We start from the raw sequence: 22,311 nt of genomic DNA on the forward strand, positions 1-22,311 counted from the left end.
TAAAAGCAGGAAGTGAAACACACACAGAGAGTTTGTTTTTCCACAGGAAGGTGGAGAGAACTCTCCCGGCTAGGAAGCCGTTGCTGTTGCTCTGGTCCCCATTCCTGCGAGGAGCTAGGCTGCTGGGACCAGCTGGGACCCCAACCCAGGATAAAGATCAAGATCGCTGCGAGGCTGGACACAGCCTGCTCCCTGGAACCGTGTTCCTGTGTGCTGTTGGAGCTGCAAAACAGACAAGACTTTATTCTTATTATGCTTATTGGTTATCGTTTGTGTAGCATGTTTTGGGCATGATCAGATTAGCTGGCTGTCCTGTTAGTAAGGGCTCAAGAAGTGAGTTAGTTTCCCTAACGGGACTAGGCTTTAATTTGCAAGAAAGTAGTTTCTTAAAGGGACAGTGCACCCGTACTTATTTTGATTGTGGCTAATAAACCACTAGTGTTTAAAGTTTCCCATTCTGTCAAGCGTCTTACTGACCCCGCCGCGAGGCCGTCCTGCCACAATATATATATATATATATATATATATATATATATATATATATATATATATATATATATATATATATATATATATATATGTACAAGTCAGCGACCAGTTGAAGGAATAAATATCCAGCTATCCTGCTATATTTAATGTCACTAGGCACTTCAATGAAAAATTAAAGGTGTGTTAAAGTACATGTGCTTAGGTGATAGAGCTGACACATGCAGTGTTGATGATGGTAAATTCACGATGAAACTAACACACACAGCAGTGAGTGAGTTCACAGTATAGGTTCTGTGAAAACACCTATCATAGAAAGCAGGAAACGCAGGCTCACTGACTGTGGAAATAGATGCCTAACTGCTAGGGTCTGCACAGATAGAACCAGGAGACTACAAACACTACATTAAAACAGCTCCAAGTAGGAGCTTGTAATGTGAATGAACCCTAAAGCTCAGCGCTAAGACCGTTAATGTGTATTTTACAATGAATAAATAAACAACTTATACTTATGTGAAGGCTGCCACAGGGTCCCTGCCTAACGAATTTCCCACAAATACGTATATCCAACAATTTTACACAAAATGCAGTAACCCGGCGCCCCAATAGACAACAATACCCCAGTCCAAATGTTAGTCCATATGGTAGGTTGAAAGTTCTTTATATAATTCTTGTTGTGGAAGAAGTGATGGTTCAGTTGCAGATTATTGCTTCCGTGCTCCTCCTATAATGCAATAAACAAAAGAGAAAAGACCATTGCGCAGCCACACGAACCACTGAACGCCTCCAAAAAAGGATTTATAATAATAAACTTACAAACATGTTGTGTCAGTGTTCCTTTGAGAGAATCTGTGCTTTAACCAACTTCTTTTTTCGGATATCACGAACCCCACGTGTTTTCCTTTAAATGTCAGTTCACTCTTCTGTTCTCTCACAGCAGCTCCCCTTAGGGGTATACCCCGTGTGTTTCCGGAAAGGAAATAACAAGGGAAATGATGGTGCAGATTTGATAAAATTTAATGACATAAAATAATAAAAACAGCCAAATGCTTACTTACATAAGCCAGGCTGTGAAAAGACAGCTGACAATGTGCCGTCCGCAGCTTGACACAGTCTGGGGCAATGGTCCCTGTGGTAACTACACTCTCACTGCTCACAAACCCCAGTGTTGGCATCAGACTCTGCGCAGCTGCCTGTTAACGCCCCTCTTCCCGGTTCTCATGTGCTAATGCAGCTTGTGTAGCTTGAAGTGTTGCAACCAGTACTTGCGTGTTGTTTCTGCTCCCTGCTCAACGAGGCAAACGCCTCTCTCAGCGCAGTTTGATGACGTCACGCTGCCGCCAAATCATTCCCAGCTGATCTCCTAGCTACTGACGGACGTGCCCGCTCCAGCTCCTCCCTCTCCAAACGCGTTTCGTGACGCAATGCGGTCACTTCATCAGTGGTGAGGGGAGTTGCTACCCTGGAGGGTACTACACAGTTAATTGAACACACATTTACCTAATGCAATTAACACCCCACTATCAGCCTAATTACTACTAATAGGGAATCTTGCATTAAGATTTGATGGCAATATCTTCAGCACATCTTTGTAACAATACCCCGAAGGGTTAAATACATATATCAATACATACATCCACAAATAATCAATAAAATGCACATAATCATAACATCCTGGTTGATAACACTAGAGATTTAACCCTGAGATTAAGTGGCAACAAACCCAGCACATATTACTTGAACAAAATAGTTTTAAAAATGAAATGATTTAAATCTGGCTAATGCATGTACAATTGATGAACCTTAGATGGCCAGCTAAAAAAACATATTAGATAAATCTATATGACGGGGAAGAGGGTACTTTAATCTGCTAGAAAAGAGGCCAGATCGAAATCTATATATATCAGGAGTGGTCAAGATTTGACCATAAGGGAGAGGAAAGGGAGTATGCGCATAGAGAGTATAGAGAGAGATCACCTGCACATATATTTGACGATAGAGATCAAGTCTTTAGAGGCTACAGGGAAAGATCCCCTATTCATAGACCAAATGAGAGACCCAAAGAGCAAAATAGGGGTTCCAATCATTTTTTAGAGTACCGCCGGGACCACGAACCACTGAGAGAACAGTGGAGAGAAAAAGGAAATTCATCAATAAAACAAGGGACACTAGAGAGAAAACGGTCCAGAACAGACGATATAGAGGAAAGAGGGGAGGGACACGAAAGAGAAAGAAAAAGGCAAGATCCAGGAAAACACTGGTAGATAAAAAAACTAACATTTTTAATCTTAGTTCATATAAGCTAACACAGGCTGAAACCAAAGTTTTAGAGAAAGGCTTGAACTTTGCCCCAGTCCGTGGCCCAAACCCTTTTGAACTTTATGTGGATGTCCACAAATTTGTAAGGAGGTTGACCTTAAAAAAGTATTTTTTGAGAGACCCCGTTAGTAGAATTTACAATACAGGGAGTCAGATCCCAAAGGGAAAAGTGGACAATCCCCTAACGCCGTTTAAAAACAAAACAACTTTTTATCCTAGAGCCATAAAAGGGAATTACATTGATACTTTCACAGATATGGTTATCAATGACCTTGAAATGGCAGGAAATGATTTTAAAGCTAAAATGCAAAATTTGACAAAAGAGGAGAAGGAAGCCGTAAAGTCGTTGACTGATAATAAAGACATGGTGATTAAATCAGCGGACAAGGGGGGGTGTCTGGTTGTGATGGATATAAGTTATTACAGAGAGGAATCTAATATAATCCTAGGTGATCCATTAACCTATGAAAAACTTGTAGATAATCCAACTGAGGGGTTCAGAAAGGAGTTAACCACTATCATGGAAAAGAGATTTGAGGATGAAATCATCACTAAAAAAGAACTTGATTTTCTGATAGTTAAAAGTCCTAGGATACCGGTATTCTATTTTATTCCCAAACTCCACAAGAACCCAACCAGACCCCCCGGCCGTCCTATAATATCGGGCATAGGTTCACTCACGTCAAATTTGAGTAAATTTTTAGATCATCTACTACAGAAATATTTCCAGGAGACACCCTCATACCTAAGAGACACTTCACATGTTTTAAAATTAATCCAAGACATTAAATGGGACGAGCAGTGTATTTGGGTTACATGTGACGTGGTGTCCCTCTATACCTCTATACAACATATTGATGGTTTGAAAGCTGTACAATTAGCGCTTGAGGGAGATATAAATGTGGGGGATGATTTGAAATCTTTTATTTTGGGAGGGATTCACCATATCCTCACCCATAATTATTTTAATTATGATGGGGAGTACTTTCTCCAGACATGCGACACTGCGATGGGCACCAGGTTTGCACCTAGCTACGCTAACCTATTTATGGCCATGTGGGAGCGTGGCTATGTGTGGAATGATAACCCACATGGTGCAAACCTGGTGCTCTGGAAGAGATTCATCGATGATGTGCTGTGTGTCTGGAGAGGTACGGTGGAAGAACTGGAGCTATTTAAACTCTATTTGAATGAAAACCCCTTTAACATAAAATTTACATTTAATAGCAGTCATCAAAGCATTAACTTCTTGGACCTGACCCTATATGTGGAGAACAATTTGATACATACTAAAACGTACCACAAGGAGGTGGATGCGAAAACGTACTTGCTGGCATCAAGCCACCACCATCCTAAGTGGATACAGAATATCCCTCAGGGACAGGCCCTAAGAATAAAAAGAAATTGTTCCCAGGATAATGTTTGTCTGGAACAGTTAAACTCTCTTAGAGATAAATTCATTGAAAGAGACTATAACAGGGAAAGGGTAGACAAAGCCCTGGACACTGTTAAAAATGTAGATAGATTAACTCTTATCAATTCTAAAAAGAGCATACTCACTACACAAGGAGAATGAATCCCATTTATTACTAAGTTTAACAGCATGGCCCCAGAAATCAAGAAAATTATGAGTAAACATTGGGGGATTCTCCTGAGAGATCCGATACTTAGTACCTTTTTGCCTAAATATTCTCAAATTGTATATAAACGCGCCCAAAACCTGAAAAATTAAATATCGCCTAGCTGTCCTTTAAGTGGGCCTAAGTATAAAAGTACAACATGGCTATCTAATTTGAAAGTTTTTTATACATGTGGGAAATGTATTGGATGTTCTTTTAGTGTGAAAGGTAATCAATTTCAGTCAAATATAACTTTGAAAAGCTATGAGATAGACACATTTATTAATTGTAAAAGTAAGTATTGTGTGTATTTATTAGAGTGCCCTTGCGGCTTGCAGTACGTAGGGAGGACGGGGAGAATGCTACAACGTAGATTGGCAGAACATGTTTACAATATACGTAAGGGGTTACAGACACATAGTGTTTCTAATCATTTAAAAAACAAACACAACCAAAATCCAGAGGGACTGATCTGTAGGGGTATAGAGTGCCCAAAAGCTAATTGGAGAGGAGGTGACAGGTTAAATTATTTATCCAAAAGGGAGACCTTTTGGATCTATACCCTTAAAACCTTGTCACCCCGTGGCTTAAATATAGATTTCGATCTGGCCTCTTTTCTAGCAGATTAAAGTACCCTCTTCCCCGTCATATAGATTTATCTAATATGTTTTTTTAGCTGGCCATCTAAGGTTCATCAATTGTACATGCATTAGCCAGATATAAATCATTTCATTTTTAAAACTATTTTGTTCAAGTAATATGTGCTGGGTTTGTTGCCACTTAATCTCAGGGTTAAATCTCTAGTGTTATCAACCAGGATGTTATGATTATGTGCATTTTATTGATTATTTGTGGATGTATGTATTGATATATGTATTTAACCCTTTGGGGTATTGTTACAAAAATGTGCTGAAGATATTGCCATCAAATCTTAATGCAAGATTCCCTATTAGTAGTAATTAGGCTGATAGTGGGGTGTTAATTGCATTAGGTAAATGTGTGTTCAATTAACTGTGTAGTACCCTCCAGGGTATATATAGGTAAGTAGGTAGCAACTCCCCCTCACCACTGATGAAGTGACCGCATTGCGTCACGAAACGCGTTTGGAGAGGGAGGAGCTGGAGCGGGCACGTCCGTCAGTAGCTAGGAGATCAGCTGGGAAAGATTTGGCGGCAGCGTGACGTCATCAAACTGCGCTGAGAGAGGCGTTTGCCTCGTTGAGCAGGGAGCAGAAACAACACGCAAGTACTGGTTGCAACACTTCAAGCTACACAAGCTGCATTAGCACATGAGAACCGGGAAGAGGGGCGTTAACAGGCAGCTGCGCAGAGTCTGATGCCAACACTGGGGTTTGTGAGCAGTGAGAGTGTAGTTACCACAGGGACCATTGCCCCAGACTGTATCAAGCTGCGGACGGCACATTGTCAGCTGTCTTTTCACAGCCTGGCTTATGTAAGTAAGCATTTGGCTGTTTTTATTATTTTATTGTCATTAAATTTTATCAAATCTGCACCATCATTTCCCTTGTTATTTCCTTTCCGGGAACACACGGGGTATACCCCTAAGGGGAGCTGCTGTGAGAGAACAGAAGAGTGAACTGACATTTAAAGGAAAACACGTGGGGTTCGTTATATCCGAAAAAAGAAGTTGGTTAAAGCACAGATTCTCTCAAAGGAACACTGACACAACATGTTTGTAAGTTTATTATTATAAATCCTTTTTTGGAGGCGTTCAGTGGTTCGTGTGGCTGCGCAATGGTCTTTTCTCTTTTGTTTATTGCATTATAGGAGGAGCACGGAAGCAATAATCTGCAACTGAACCATCACTTCTTCCACAACAAGAATTATATAAAGAACTTTCAACCTACCATATGGTCTGACATTTGGACTGGGGTATTGTTGTCTATTTGGGCGCCGGGTTACTGCATTTTTTGTAAAAAAAGCTCCAAGTAGGAGACTGACAACATTGCGCGTCCAACGCGCGTTTCCCTCCAGCAAAGGAGCTTCTTCAGTGACACATTTTACTGGGGGAGATAGGGCTGAACCCTTTTATACCCTTTGAGTGCCGTGATTGCAAAATCAATAGCTAACAGCTGTTGCACATGCGCACTGAGCTCACGCCTTAACTAGCTCAATAAACTGCTCAAATGCTACTGAAATGCAATCTCTATGGAATCCTTGGCATTGTACCTTTATTGTGCCTTATTTACATGTTTTCGGGTCGTTTGCAGAGCTGCTAAGGTAATAAACCATTCGCGACGCTTAGAATGTCTACTGCGCATGCGCGGGGACTTAGAAACTATTTCCATCTTGGCCCGTGCGTATTGCGCATGCGCGGGGACTTAGAAATTATTTACATCTTGGCCCGTGCGTTTTGCGCATGCGTGGGGACTTAGAAATTATTTCCATTTAGGCCCGATCGTGTTGTGCATGCGCGGGGACTTGGAAATTATTTCATTTAAGCCCGATCTTATTGCGCCTGTGCGGGGACTTAGAAATTCTTGGTGATTTCTGCCCGTTCGTGTTGCGCATGCGTGGGGACTTAGAAATGATTTCCAATTAAGCCCGATCGTGTTGTGCATGCGCGGGGACTTGGAAATTATTTCATTTAAGCCCGATCTTATTGCGCATGTGCGGGGACTTAGAAATTCTTGGCGATTTCTGCCCGTTCGTGTTGCGCATGCGTGGGGACTTAGAAATGATTTCCAATTAAGCCCGATTGTATTGCGCATGTGCGGGGACTTAGAAATTCTTAGCGATTTCTGCCCATTCGTATTGCGCATGCGCGGGGACTTAGAAATTATTTATTGTTTCTGCCCAAACGTATTGCGCATGCGCAGGGGCTCTGAAATTGTCCGATATTACTACCAGTACTAAAACAAAGGCATTCAATAAGCAGAGGTGGGCTGATGATCTCAAACAGACACATCCCTACTAATGGCACACAAATAAAGTTCTAATGAAACAAATGCATCAGGTACTAACCATAGGAGGGAAACAAGGGTATACAAGACCTGTATGGCACATTTTGTATAGAGTAATTGCACAAGTAGAATTGTTCACAATCCCCCATAATTATATAATACACCACAATGTGTCAACGTACAATGCAGTGATGGAAGAAATAATAAAATAATACAAGAGGCATAAATGTATACATGCGCAAAGTTTATTATCTGTACTCGTTATATATAGCACATATACACACCTTACACAAACACTAAACCCACTGCTAGGTTTAGAACTTAGGTATTATAATCACTAGTCTAAATAATAATAAAGTGATATATTTTATATTTCAATACCAGGTGCTGGGAACTGTCATAGTGGACATTGAGAATGACATGGCTGGTCATGAGAGGAACCGATAGAATGTATATTCACCATGTAAGGGGACAGGAGGATACATTAGCCCGACCCAAAGACCCCCCGGTCAAATAAAGGGTCTAAAAGTAAACCCTTCGTTGAGACCATTAGGGCTCCTGGTTTTTAACTTGTAAATCCATTCCGCTTCGATACGAAGCAAGGATTCGTCAGTATTACCTCCTCTCATGGGACATTTCAGCTGATAAATGCCCATGAATTTGATTACATTTGTATCGCCGTTATGAAATTGTGTGACATGTCTAGCGACCGATGTCTCGGCAGAGTGTTTGATGGAATTAATATGTTCGAGAACACATCAGCGTAGTTGTCTAGTTGTCTTACCAACGTATCTCTTACCACAGTTACATGTGATAAGATAGATAACGTTGGTAGTACGACAGTTGATGTAGCTGTCCACACAAAACTGTGAGGAGTTATCATGATTGGCGAATACTTTGCCAACGTTGATATGTCTGCACGCTTTGCACCCCTGGCAGCGGTACATGCCTTTCACGGGACTCAACCAAGTGGTAGTCCTAGCCCGCTGAAAGTGGCTATTCACTAGAGAGTCCCGTAGGTTCTTAGACCGCCTGCTGGTAATAGTGGGCCTAGGGCCTATAACCTTAACCAAGTCATCATCCGCCTGAAGGAGGTGCCAGTGTCTAGCAAAGATCTTTTTAATAGCCCACCATCTTTTATTAAAGGTGCCAATGACTCTAATTGTTTTGTCCTTCACCTTTCCCTTGTTACTGGACAGGAGTGAGACCCTATATCTATGTAGTGCCCGATGATAAGCCTTATTCAATGTTTTGATGTTATACCCAGTAAAATTTGTCCCTGAAGAAGCTCCTTTGCTGGAGGGAAACGCGCGTTGGACGCGCAATGTTGTCAGTCTCCTACTTGGAGCTGTTTTAATGTAGTGTTTGTAGTCTCCTGGTTCTATCTGTGCAGACCCTAGCAGTTAGGCATCTATTTTCACAGTCAGTGAGCCTGCGGTTCCTGCTTTCTATGATAGGTGTTTTCACAGAACCTATACTGTGAACTCACTTCAATATTGCTGTGTGTGTTAGTTTCATCGTGAATTTATCATCATCAACACTGCATGTGTCAGCTCTATCACCTAAGCACATGTACTTTAGCACACCTTTAATTTTTCATTGAAGTGCCTAGTGACATTAAATATAGCAGGATAGCTGGATATTTATTCCTTCAACTGGTCGCTGACTTGTACATATATATATACACTTACCATCTGGTCTCACAGTTGCTCCAGAGGGGTTAATACCCTGACTCACAGCATCCCCTGTCTGCTATATCCCACCAACATTTAGTTGCTAATTGGGATAGTATTATCATATATTTGATGTCACGGATGCTCGGTAGAGTTGATTTAATTCATTTTTTAAACTCACAGTACACAAATCTTTGGTAATATATGTTTTAAGTAAATCTATTAAAAGTTAACTTTTACACTTCGTTGGTGTGCAGTTTAGTGAATTCTCTTAGGGGGCACATCTATTTTGTGTTTCCCCTTCCCTTTTTCTGATTCACTTTTCAGTTCACAGTTTGCACCCACAATTTGATTACCTCATTTATGTATTTAATTACTCCATTCAATTAGTATGGTCCTGTGATCACTCCCTACTCCATCATGTTGTTTCTTAGGTTTTCCAAGATGGCACATTTTATCCCTCTTAAAAGATTACCCTCCTCACCCGCCCTAGCTGATATTTTCTCCAAAGAGATTTTCCGAATCCATGGGATTCCCACATCCATCGTATCTGATCGGGGTTCTCAATTCGTCTCCAGATTCTGGAGGAATTTCACCAAGAGACTGGGCATCTCATCTTCCTTTTCTTCTGGATATCACCCTCAATCGAATGGACAGACCGAGAGGGTTAATCAATCCCTCGAGAAATACTTAAGGTGTTTCGTCTCTAACTCTCAGGATGACAGGGCAGAATTACTTATCTGGGCTGAGTATGCCTTTAATTCCTCCAGGAACGAGTCTACCCGTGAGACTCCCTTCTTTATCAACTACAGATTCCATCCGGCTCGCCTACCTATTTCTAAAATCTCCTCTGGAGTACCAGCCGTGGACGAACACATCGCCCTCCTACAGGACTCTTGGTCCAGAATTCAATCTGCACTTCAAAAGGCCTCCCTGACATCTAAAACCCAGGCTGACCGTCGTCGCCGACCTGCACCCAACTACAAGCCTGGGGACAAGGTTTGGTTGTCTTCCAAGAATATCCATCTCAAACCCCTTCCCTCAAATTGGCACCTAGGTTCCTGGGTCCTTTTGCTATCATGGAGCAGGTAAACCCGGTGTCCTTCCGACTTCAATTACCTCAAAACATGAGAATTCCTAATGTTTTTCACACTTCGCTTCTCAAACCCTTCATCTCCAGTTCCCTCTTTCCGGACCACACTGTTAAACCAGAACCAGTGATCATACAGGGCAACGAAGAGTACGAGGTCCAGGCTATACTGGATTCCCGCCCCTCAAGAGGTAAGGTTCAGTTCTTGGTCCATTGGAGAGGCTTTGGACCCGAAGAGAGATCATGGGTACCTCTTAAAGATATCCATGCACCTGGACTTTTCAAACGTTTCCGAAAGAAATTTCCATCCAAACCCTGGGAGGATCGTCCTGAGGCCGATCCTGAGGGAGGGGGTACTGTGAGGATACGGGGGTCGTGGCAGCCGCGGCGTGGCCTCTCCTCACCTCATGTTCCGCCTGCTACTGCGGAGCACTCCCGACGTCGGCTCCCTCTGGTCTCAGTAATTGGGGGAATCCCTTCTCGTCCCCAGTGGGCGATTGCTGAGCCGCAAGTGGCTCGAGCTGTGACGGCTGCTGCTGTTCACAGGCGCGCGCCCATCTCTGTTACAGAGCGTGCACAGGATCCTTTTAATTTATTCACTGCTCCTGCAGTGAGGCTCCGCCACCAACACACACACATGGTTCAATTAGGCTTAAAGACTGCTCACCTGTATCCTCCTTTTGACAGCCTATCCAGGACAGCTCCATGCACTCCTCCAGGCCTGCCTCCTCTTCCTACTGGTCAGCCATGCTTTATATTGCCTGTCTTGCCATTCATTCATTGCTCGACATAGTTTCCGCTAGGGTTACTACTCTGGCATTCTCCCTCTTATTCTCTCAGGTTACGACTTGGCTTGGCGGACGTCTATCTCTGGCTCTCAACCCCTGCTTGGACAACGACCTTCCGGAATTCTCCAATCCCTGACCTTGGCTAACGGCAACCATGACGGCACTTCTTCACCGATACCGGCGAGTATTGCTAGCTAACATCACCTGGCCTGGCAACGCCTAAAACACCACACTCCAGACATGCTCCTTTTGCTGCGGATGCGTGCCCATATACGTTCCTCACCTCAGTAGAAGGGATGGGTCTGGTCTGCGGGCAGCACCGGCATAACAGTAACCAAGCTTTGCACAAGATTCTGTTCGCGTACAGCGATAGTGGTTCTAGCACGCAAGGGGTTAATAACATCTCAACCAACGATTTACCCCAAACTCCAGAATTCGTTAGCCTGGTGACTCCCGAACAAATTCTTACGAACTTCTACGAAGCTACTTTATTTGGCTGAGCTATTGGAACGGCAACTTGCAATCTAGCCAAACAGACTTTAAACCAGGGACTGCCTTTCTTGCGCTTTCTTGCGCTTTCTTGCAAAGGACATTTTATTTTGTTTCCCTATCCCAGTAAGTTTTGTATTAAGTGTATTCTGAGGCTGTCGTGTGTTTGTCTAACAAGGAAATAAATGACAATTTATTTTGCCTCCTTGTCGTGTCCAATCAAGAATCCCCCCAAAATAAAAAGTGTTGATAAGTTCTGGTCCACCGTGACAGTAGTAGCCAGAGCAGTTTTCCCCAAAGGAAGCCCTTGATGAGATAGGGGGGGGGCAAGGGTTACATTTGGAAGCGCTGCTGAGATCTGAGAGACAGGACAGGTTTTAGAGCAGCAAGTATGCAGCAAGGGGCCAGGCTCCTGAGGATACACCAGGGACCTTGGGCACCCAGTCATGTTAAGGAAGGGGGGAATCTATCCCTGTAGATATACCAGGGAGGGGATAAGTTTAGACCCTTACCGAAAGAGAGACAGTGTTGGGGCGTACCCTGAGGGTAAGATACTGGGGTGCGTGGTTACCCTTCACAACACACATAGTCCTATAGTGGGGGCTTACCCGGAGGAGACACCAGGGCATGTGGTTACCCTTCTTTACAAAGATTCTATAGAGTTTGTGCACACAAGTGGGGCAGTGTATTAGCCAAGGGTTGGTACATGTCCCAGGGGTAAAGCATTAGTCCGGGGTTAGTGCTTACTCCAGATTCTCTAAAATGGCATCCACCGTGTGGGTGGGGGCATGTGTGCGAACTGCTGTCCAAGATGGCATTCCCGCCAAGCAGGTGGGACCGCGTGAGTTGTGGTGCAAAGGGTTCAGAGATTTGCAAAAGAAATTTGCAAGCTTTCGGCGCCAAGCGAAGGCACCGCCCAGTGAGCTGATTGGCCAAGGACAAAACCCAAGTCACACTGATGTAGTTCCAACCCCGCCTCTGAGTTTCAGCAAGGGGAGGAGCTGGAGAGGAACAGCCATGAGCGCGGATGAACTGAATGAGGAGTCTAAAGAGCAGACCCCACAGCTCATTCTGACTTGAGTCTGCCATGAGATAAGAGCTGCTGTGCTGTGAGGCTTCAGTGACATGGCTGCTCCTACTATCGAGGAGAGTACTGATTTGGAGGCTTCCAACTATGCCCTCCTAGGCGGCAGCATGGTGGTGAGGGTAGGAGAAAGGTATCACCTGAGATGCCTATGTGCACACTGCCACCTGCCTGGTGGGCCCTTCGGCCTTGAAGTGCGGTGCCCAAACTGTGGCACCTACTATCTGCGGCCTTCCAGCCCATTGCATGCAGAGCTATGTGTGTCTCCATCGCGAGACGTTACCTTGACTGGTACGGCCTCATTTCAATTTCCTGCCACCTCGCATGCTGTGAGCCCGTGTGCCCTACTACGGCCATTGTGGCCTACGACGCTGGTACCATCGGTCCCAGACCTGGGACCAGAACGATCAATGAGAGGGGTGAGTGGACTGCCCCAGGGGTGTTGAGTGTGGGCCCTTGGGTGATCGCGGAGCACGGTGGCTCCAAAAATCTTGTCGTCCAGGCGATTGGCTTGCCCCGGCATCGCGGACCGGTGGAGGTCTCCCCCCAAGATGAATTGGGCTCTGCGGGACATGCGGAGGGAAGATTACCCTTTACCTACCCGGCCCAGATGAGTAGCGCTCCCGATGCATCCATCGGCGAGAATGCGGAGGTTCCACAAAGATCAACTCAGTCTGCTGTTCCAGATGACATCGCGGATGTCCGGATTTCGGCGGCAGAGACCACGCTGGACGACCCATACACTGGCGACACACTTTATTCGAGCTCGGCTAGTCCCACGAATTCGGGTATACCCGGGTGTATTGAGGTTTGTGACTGTTTTCTGCCCGAGTGCATTGCGTTATTTTCCAGGCAGGGATTGAAGCATTTTATTCCCGCTGGCTGCAATACTGCACAGTATATATATATATACTGCATTACAATTCATGAATTTATGCCATCTGGTAGACACGCGAAGCATTGCAGCCTATTTAATCCTAATCATTATCATTTAACAGATCAGCCGCCCGTCAGCCAGGCATGAACCCAGGCTGGGAAGGCAAACACAACGGGGCTTGTCGGAGGTGAGGAGCGGCGCATTCCAGGTATCTGCCAGGTACATACTGGGTATTTGCTCGAATAAAGTGTGTCGGTGCAGTACCTTGAAAACTGGTCAAAGGACAGACAACAGAGGGTTGTCATAAATGGAACTTTTTCAGGTTGGACTAAAGTCATGAGTGGAGTACCTCAGGGATCGGTACTGGGACCCCTGCTTTTTAACTTGTTTGATAATGACCTTGAGGTTGGGATCGAGAGCAAAGTCTCCATTTTTGCTGATGATACTAAATTGTGTAAGGTAATAGAATCAGAGCAGGATGTAATTTCTCTTCAGAAGGACTTGGAGAGACTGGAAACGTTGGCAGGTAAATGCAGATGAGGTTTAATACAGATAAATGTAAGGTTATGCATTTGTGATGCAAGAATAAAAAGGCGACTTACCAATTAAATGGAGATATATTGGGGGAATCCTTGATGGAGAAGGATTTAGGAGTGCTTGTAGACAGCAGACTTAGCAATAGTGCCCAATGTCATGCAGTAGCTGCAAAGGCAAACACGATCTTATCTTGCATCAAACAGGCAATGGATGGAAGGGAAGTAAACATAATTATGCCCCTTTACAAAGCATTAGTAAGACCACACCTTGAATATTGAGTACAATTTTGGCCACCACTCCTTAGAAAATACATTATGGAAATAGAGGGAGTGCAGAAAAGAGCCACCAAATTAATAAAGGGAATGGACATTCTAACTTATGAGGAGAGGCTAGCTAAATTAGATTTATTTACATTAGAAAAGAGGCGGCTAAGAGGGGATATGATAACTATATACAAACTATATATAAATATATTCAGGGACAATACAAGGAGCTTTCAAAAGAACTATTCATCCCACGGGCAAAACAAAGGACTCGGGGCCATCCCTTAAGGATGGAGGAAAGGAAATTTCACCAGCAACAAAGGAAAGGGTTCTTTACAGTAAGGGCAGTTAAAATGTGGATAATAAATGTGTATCGAGAGTGATACACCAAAGAATCCCCTTTAGATAGGCGCACTGCAGACCTGAAAATAAAGACGGTCAGGGGTAGGATGTGGTGTGTATAAATAAAAAACTTTATTAAATATTTGTGTATAAATTAAAAAAAAAAAAAAAAAAAAAACACTTTATTGAATATTAGTGTAATAGTGTACACAAAACAGTATATAGTGCTGTACTATACACTGACTAATAATAGACTGCTGTTGGTCTATGTCAACCTCCGTCAAGCGTCTCACTGTGCTCCCATTAGTTCTGTCTCCCTTGAAGTGTGAAAATCTTGGCAGATGCTCCCTTTACCCGTTACCAACCTTATACGGGCCGTCCAAACATTTACTTCATGCACTGCCCCGGCGCATGCGCAACTCGCATATAAACAGACTCTACTGTTTTAACTTACATGACGCATGCGCAGTGTGCACATTACGTTGATGTGCTGCGTGAACTTCTCTGTTAGTCTCGGTAGAGCCTATACCTACCAATATGTCATAGGGTTACAATAACCCATCTAGATTATTGACATTTAGAGCATCTGCCAAGATTTTCACACTTCAAGGGAGACAGAACTAATGGGAGCACAGTGAGACGCTTGACGGTAGTTGACATAGACCAACAGCAGTCTATTATTAGTCAGTGTATAGTACAGCACTATATACTGTTTTGTGTACACTATTACACTAATATTCAATAAAGTTTTTTTTTTTATTTTTTTTTTTTTTTTTATTTATACACAAATATTTAATAAAGTTTTTTATTTATACACACCACATCCTACCCCTGACCGTCTTTATTTTCAGGTCTGCAGTGCGCCTATCTAAAGGGGATTCTTTGGTGTATCACTCTCGATACACATTTATTATCTATCTAGCCCATCCCCAGGCAGCACGCCTCTACCTTCTAGGGGTCTGAGCGAGGTCCCTTTCTATAGTTTTCTCTTTTCAGTTAAAATGTGGAATTCATTACCCATGGAGACTGTGATGGCAGATACAATAGATTTGTTCAAAAAAAGGTTGGACATCTTTTTAGATGGGAAAGGTATACAGGGATATACCAAATAAGTACATGGGAAGGATGTTGATCCAGGGATTACTCCGATTGTCAATTCTTTGAGTCAGGAAGGAATTAATTTTTCCCCTTAATTGGGTTTTTTGTTTGCCTTCCTCTGGATCAATAAGTAAGTATAGATATAGGATAAAGTATCTGTTGTCTAAATTTAGCATAGGTTGAACTTGAACTATTCGTCTCAAAATTCCTGAGAGTAAACTGAGCACAAATTCAAAGGTGTAAGTAGGAATTTCATGTTATAACTAAAGCATATGTTTATACCAATAGTACAGAGGCACCAGGCGTCTCTAAATTGCTGAGAACAAACGCTGTCATACAGACGAGACCACGAGTATTCTAAAGCTTGCCTTAAACTTGCCCGCTTACATTCTTGATATGTGCTGGGTGTAACCGGGCTAGTTTAAGGCAAGATTAAGGCATTTATGCATTGACTAATGACCCATATGATTAACAGAGCAGGGGTCCCTGGCAGTCCCATTCAGATTGAATGGGACTGGCGGGGACCCCCCGCTGTTAATCTGATGGGCCATTAATCAATGCAGAAATGCTGGGTCTAGTTTAAGGCAAGTTTAAGGCATGTATCCTGCATGTACCTGGGTGTACCTGTGTCTTTTTGGCAATTGCCACTGGTTTGTGTTAGAATAACCGTGTGCACTACAGTAGATTGTGATTAATGATATCAATATACTGTACCCCCATATAGATAGATGAAAAAAGGTGTTTTAAAAATCAGATATTTAAAAATATATGTCCGTCTATCTTCTCAGTAGGATCCACATGGGAACGGCCAGTTCCTTTGGTCTGCGGATTTCAGTGGACCAATTTCAAAAATGGCAATTCGCTTTTTCCGGAATTTTTATTTTTATTTCCAAAACATTCTATGGAGTCTGCAACCCGTTAACAGATTTGTATAATCCAGTTGGTGGATTCTTAAGAATCCGCCAACAGATTGCTGAATCCGTGATTTGGATTCTACAAATCTGTTCACAGGTTGTATCCAATGTCAGTTTTGGATGAATCCGTATGGATTGAAACCTCCCAAATTTGTGAATTTTACACCGCTAAATGTCTTTTGGTGGTAACATCAGTGATAATCTGTGAAACGTATTAGTGCAGATTTGCCCATCTCTAATCTTCAGCTTGACAAACAGCATGATGCACAGAAGTCCATGATTCTCAGTTGCTTGAAGAGGAATCCGGTGAGTAGATCTTCTTTCTTTTTTTCTTATCATCTTTCATTTCTTTTTTCTTCTCTTTAACAGCTCCAGGAGATGTTGCCATACAATCTTCTTTCTGTCAAATGAGATGTAACAAACATTATATAGGGTTTGTGATATCACATTTTATAGACCCATGGTACATCTACCAATGAGATTGGTTGATGTACAGTACCATGTGTCTAGGCATAAGGTTTGTCAGGGAATGACTTCTCTACCAAACTTTATGGCATCCCATGGTACATCCACCAATCCAATTGGTGGATTTACCATGTGATCCCTTCCCTTTTTTGGACTGAAGCGTTAAAATAAGGGAATCTATCCAATCAGGTTCCATATGCCTCCCTCTCTTTGTTGTCCACACTTCGTCCATTGCCGATCCACACCTCGTTTGCGACTCAGCTATGATCAGCCAGAATAAGTATTTGTGTGGTTATTTATGTTATTGTAGTGCAGTACATGGCCGGCAGGTGGCGCACTGAATGTCTTTGCCTATGATACTCAAAAGTCATAAGGGAGCCACAAGGATCTGTGTCCTTGAATGCTACAATAGGAGTCCCACAGATGTCTCAATACAAGGTGCCTTAGCATGGCAATATATTTTAGCATTGAGCTCCTACAGTAGCACTGAACACTTATAACTGTGATTTAGTGCATTCTGTGGTCCCATTGTTTGAAATTATAGGACAATTGTTAAACATTTAAAAGAGGGAGAATGAATGTATCCAGGAAATATTATGTGTATCTACAACAGATATGTTTCAAAATTCCATGTTGCATAATGAGCTAACCTAATGTTATGGCTGATTCGACAGAAATAAGGTTTGCAATAGAATTTTCTTGGCACGTGTGTATGTCTACATCTGAACACTCACAGAATAATTTTTATTTATTTTCTTTAAAATAAATGTGTTCGACCTAAAGAAAAAATCCAATTGTTGTATTTTCCTAGTTTTAGTTTCTGAGAAAGTTACGTATTCAAAGAGCCAACTTCACCTTCAGGTATCTATGCAGCCTAATAACTCATTCTGCAAGAGAACAATACACTGGGATTAACCTTTTATTTGAAAAAGTGGCAGAAGAAAGAAAGAAGTTACTGACATAGAAACAATAGAAGACAATGATTTTATCTATAAATAGACTATTTCTGTCTTCGGTTAACTTTTATTCATGAACTGCTTCATATAGTGGGAAGAGCTAATTTTCTCTGGCTCCAATTTGTGGCACTGTTTTTGAGAAAAGTAGTACTTAATATTTTGTTGGTCTTTGCTTGCACGTGTTATAATTTAGAATATCAATTTGTATTTAAAAAACTTTCTGGAATAAATTACTGTAGGCTATTCTCAATTTCGCATTTATTATACCAATATTCATATTATATATATATATATATATATATATATATATATATATATATATATATATATATATATATAAAATAAAAAAAAACCAGCAGCCAGCACTCCAAGCAACAAATGTAAAGTCAAGGTGCATGCTCCATAGAAATCAATATAGAAACCCTGTCTTCCCATAAGAGAAGGCACAAAAGCAGCAACACTCAGATATAGCAAAAAGACATGTATTAGCAGTGACAAAACAGCACACTATAAGCCCAACTTTTCGGTCCTGGCAGGACCTTCCATATACCGTATATTCCGGCGTATAAGACGACTGGGCGTATAAGACGACCCCCCAACTTTTCCAGTTAAAATATAGTGTTTTATATATAGATTTATAAATATATAATTTTTTTTATATATAGTGTTTTATAAAAATATAAAGCTCTCCCTACCTGCCCAGCCCTCCCTGTCTCCAAGACTATCGGAGCGGAAACACGCTTCTTTCCCCGTCATGCCCGCCTATTACCTCCTTCTCTGCCTCTAACATCTCGCGCATGCGCCGTGGCCGTTTTTCAGCTCCCCCCATCATACTGTGCCGGCGCATCATTGCGGGCTGGCGCCGAAAGTGGCCGTGCACCAGCCCATCCTAGCCGCATCTTCCCCTCCCCCTTCCTTTCCCCTCGCGGCACCTGGTTATTCCGCTCCGCTCCACGCTCCCAAAAATAAAATACCCCATTACCTGCAGCCTCCTTCGGGGATGCCTGGTTTCTTCGGGGATGCCTGGCGTCCTCGGGATGCCTGGCGCACGTGACTGGCGCCCGGCTGACGCGCGGCACGCTGGAAAAAATAAACACCGCACTTTGCCGGCGTATAAGTCTATACCCGGCGTATAAGACGACCCCGACTTTAGAGAAGATTTTGCAGGGTTAAAAAGTCGTCTTATATGCCAGAATATACGGTATATATATATATATATATATCAACTGTAAATATTCCTGTATATTCATTTGCATGTCTTAGACAACCCTGCAACCCTGCAACCCTGTCTTTCACCATTATCACCCAGCACACAGCACTTCCACTGCAGCAAGGGATTCTGGGAAATGACATGCAAATGAGCACACAGTGCCACCTTTTATCTCAAGCTCACATTACACGAGCAATCCTTAGCCAATGCATGCTGCTTTAGACACAGCTTTTAAGCAAGGGCTTGGGAGATGCAAAGCCAGTAAAACCACTCACAGACATGTTTCAACCTTGATGGGTATCATCAGTGTGAGGTTGGTTGCTGGCATTTGCTCAAATGAGATAAGAGTCGGTAATCACCACACTTATTAAGGTTATGGTGGGTAAAAAAAAAAGTGACAAAAACCCTCCACAGTAAAGCATAAATCAACTGTAAATATTCCTGTATATTCATTTTCATGTCTTAGACAGGTCTGCAAACCTGTCTTTCACCATTATCATCCAGCACACAGCACTTCCACTGCAGCAAGGGATTCTGGGAAATTACATGCAAATGAGCACACAGTGCCACCTTTTATCTCAAGCTCACACTACATGAGCAACCCTTATATATATATACAGACATACGCACCATCCGTGCATTATATATTCACACAGCTGAACCCCGTTATAATGTGGTGCTTGGGGGCCACAGAATGATACCGCGTTATAACCAGGATCACGTTATAACTGGGATCGTGAAAAGGCTGCCACAATCAGCTAGGCATTTGCAGTGCAGTAGATGTTACGTTTGTTTATAGAGTGAAATTCATCACACCAACCCTGTGGTGTAGTAGTTAGAGAATTGTACTACATATGAAACATCATGGGTTCGATTCCTGCATGTGTATTATATAAAATATATTCACTGTTGGGGATCATGTGACCTCTGTGCTTATGTGGACGCAGCCTGATGAAGCAGGGAGAGGAGAGATCGGCAGATGCCGGGTAAGTCAATAAAGTATTGGATGTTATTTTTAAAAAAACCCTTGGATATGTATTTAAATTGGGAGCCATAACAGTGGAATTACATCAAAGACTTGACTGTCGGTGGATATAGCTGCTCCAATCGCCGTGCAGGAGTGACTTCCCTACTCACTGCGTCCGGTATACACGGCTGATCACAGGGAACTAAAGCAACCACCGAGGGTCAAAAAGGTACACGCTTTTAAACAACACATTTCACATCTACGGATGCTTTATCAGGTTTAAATATATGTGTGTACAGGATATTAAAAATTCACAAACATAGATAAAAATTGTGTAAATTGTATTCACTTATGGGAAATAAATCAAAAATACCAACTGAGGTTCTCACATAAACAGATGCAGCCACCAGTATTAGATCACTTGCCTTAGAAAATCTGGGGCAATCTCACAGTAAATGCCTCAACATTTCTGTGAGATTCCTAATGGCCAATCAGATTAACACAGCCGGGGGGTCCCTTCAGTCCCATTCAAACTGACCTCTGCTGTGTTAATCTGATGCCAAGAGGAATCTCACAGAAATGTTTAGGAATCATGAGGCATTTACTGTGAGATGCCTTAGGTTTTACCCAGGCAAGTGATCGGATACAGGTGGCTGCATCTGAAGGTTGGAAAATATATTACCAGCTCCATGGTAGAGTAATAGTTAACTTCACACAAATTGTGTACATTTGGGTGAACTTTATTCCCTGCCCTTTATACAAAGATGTTGACATATAATGTGAGAGGGCAATAGTTGGTAGAAGCAGAGATTTACAGTGGCGGCAGGCTTAAAACTAATACGGCTGTCGCCGCAGTTTAAAAACAGCTGCGGGCGGCGCGCGGCTATCTTCGGCCGGTTTCGGACGATTTTCCCGCGCCTCGGGCGCTTTCAATAGTAAGCATTGTGTATCATTGTGTATCAAAAGACATCTCCTAATGTTGCCCATGTGCTCCAGTATGCATACACGTAGTGGTCTAGTTACTGTAGACCACATGGGCAATGTAACAGGTAAACAACGTATTTCTTACATTTGATAACATACTTCATAGTAAAGCTCTCTCCAGTTGACCATGACTTGAATGTCATCTTTTCAGTGGATCCCTGTAAGCAGGCCTTACAGTCATTACATGTATAAAAACCATTGGATTTTGGAAGCCTCTTGGATGGCTTTATGTTCTCTATTGATCTAAAAATGCTAGGTGCTAATTGGTTTTTGATATTAGCAGCCTTTCGTAAAATCACTCTAGGATGTTCAGTAGATGTCCTTTGAGTACTGGTTCCTGTAAAAGAAGTTGCCAATGTTTATTAACTATTGTCTTAATTTAATCTGAATCTTTGTTGAACTTTGTGATGAATGGAATATCAAAGTCTGTGGTACGTGATTTCACCTTAGATTTGAACATATCCTGACTGTTCAATAAAATAGTTTTCGACAGCTAGTTCTAGTGTTTCTATATTGTACTTTCTGTCAATAAATATCTCTTTTAAAATTTCTGTCTGTTCTTGTAACCCATGTCGTCTGAGCAATTTTTGCGGATACGCCTGAACTGTCCCATGAGGATATTCTTGATACACTTCGGATTAAAAAACTCAAATCAAAAAGAATCGAATAAGATTTCCAAAAAAGAACAGTGGAGGGAAAATAGAACAATCTGTTACCGTCCAGAGGTTAGATATCCATCTCCCAATAGATTTGTTCCTTATTCCAGTCATCATGACCACTATACGCAACCCACGAATTGTCGAAGAGAAGGTAAGGAAGTAAGGAAACTAGGGGTGAGAAGGGCGGCAGGGATAGACATTATTACAAGGAACAGTGGAGGAATAGAGAACGCACACTTCCACATAGAGAATATCATGAGAGACGTAGAAGTACAACAGAAATATACACTTACAAAAGAGACTATAGCCCGGTTCCCAACAGGAGCACACCATGAGAGACAGCAACAAGGAGCAAATATGCTGATTCTTTTTTAGATCAAGCCCCCCTCCCCCTGAAGAACACCCAGAACCGGTTCTCCATTTTAGGGAGCCCAGGAAAGCAGGGGAAGTCAGTAACAAAAAGCAAAAAAAGTCTGTTAGAGGAAAAAGAGGAGAGACAAAATCAACTACCAAAAAAAAATTACCCAACAGTATATAGCATTTTCAACCTAAGCAAAAAATGTTTAAT

Source organism: Ascaphus truei, chromosome 1, assembly GCF_040206685.1.
Source record: "Ascaphus truei isolate aAscTru1 chromosome 1, aAscTru1.hap1, whole genome shotgun sequence".
In the NCBI taxonomy this organism is placed as follows: Eukaryota; Metazoa; Chordata; class Amphibia; order Anura; family Ascaphidae; genus Ascaphus; species Ascaphus truei.